General features: G+C 34.8%; 1 protein-coding gene across 4 annotated transcripts in view; it reads right to left on the reverse strand.

The window, feature by feature from the left end:
* The window catches only part of LOC106881662 (uncharacterized), a 109,127-nt gene that overhangs the window by 50,384 nt on the left and 57,520 nt on the right, over positions 1–1,223 (reverse strand). For all 4 annotated transcript variants that reach the window (XM_052967383.1, XM_052967382.1, XM_052967384.1 and 1 more), the window contains one exon: positions 245–336. The gene's annotated coding sequence lies outside the window, so the exon portion shown is untranslated. The remainder of the gene's footprint in view (positions 1–244; positions 337–1,223) is intronic.

Here is a 1,223-nt window from a genome sequence, read left to right on the forward strand (position 1 = left end):
ATATATATATATATACATACATATATACAACGGGCTTCTTTCAGTTTCCGTCTACCAAATCCACTCACAAAGTTTTGGTCGGCCCGAGGCTATAGTAGAAGACACTTGCCCAAGGTGCCACGCAGTGGGACTGAACCCGGAACCATGTGGTTGGTAAGCAAGCTACTTACCACACAGCCACTCCTACGCCTTTGTCAAAGAATTAAAAATAAAAATGGAAGAAAAAAATTAATTTTTTTTTTACCTGTCATTAGAAAATACCACAGTGATGAAAGGAACAGGCCATAGTGTCATTTGAGATTTCCAATGCGGGAACACATCTTAAATGGTCTATGTCTGAAAAATAGATTTAAATGAATGAATATATGAATATATAAATAACAGATATTTGTTTGATTAGTTCTAGACTATTTTGTTTATTTTTGTATGTTTATCATAATGGGTCTTGACACAGTGTTCCAATCAGCTTTCTCTCCAGAGATTTGGGGAGATCTCTCTCACCAACATTCTCCAACCAATGGACTTCAGAAGTGCTATTTCTGTATTCTGTCCTTTCGATTGCAACGACAATGGCCCCTGCTCCTTAGAACTAGTTAGCTAGCTATATACCAACATTATATCTTGCTGAAAGGAGAAGCATTTAGTAATGAGCAGTGAATCAGAAAGCAGTACACCAGACTTTATAAGCAACACAGCAATTTGCAAAACTGAGTGGAAGCACTTTCTCAGTAAGAACATATAATAATGAACTTATTGCATACAGTGCTCAGAAAAAGTAACCAAAAGTGCATGAACAGTACATAGAATAATGCATAGGAATGAACAGTGAATGAGCTATTTAAAAAGAAGTGGTGGTGGTGGAGGGGCATCAGGTGTACTGTTGATGAATTTCAGGAAGCATATATAACTGGGGTAAAATTTAAGACAAAAATCTTAAAATTTGTTAATACAAATTTATAAGCCTTGGCCTAATACAAACAAAAATAGTATAAAAAGAAAAATCAATATAAAAACTGCAGATATTGAAAGACAAATAGATAAATTGTTACTTGGTTGACTACTTGGTGATTATTACACACTCACACTTTTTTTGGGGAAAAAAAAATCAATCACCGTTTTTGTAATGGCTATTCCATGCATATTGGAAATATATTGTGAGGTATGAAAACTTGGAACACAATTGTAATACCACTTGAGACTAGAAATTCTTTTGTGTGCGACAC

Source organism: Octopus bimaculoides, chromosome 4 (genome assembly GCF_001194135.2).
Source record: "Octopus bimaculoides isolate UCB-OBI-ISO-001 chromosome 4, ASM119413v2, whole genome shotgun sequence".
Lineage (NCBI taxonomy): Eukaryota > Metazoa > Mollusca > Cephalopoda > Octopoda > Octopodidae > Octopus > Octopus bimaculoides.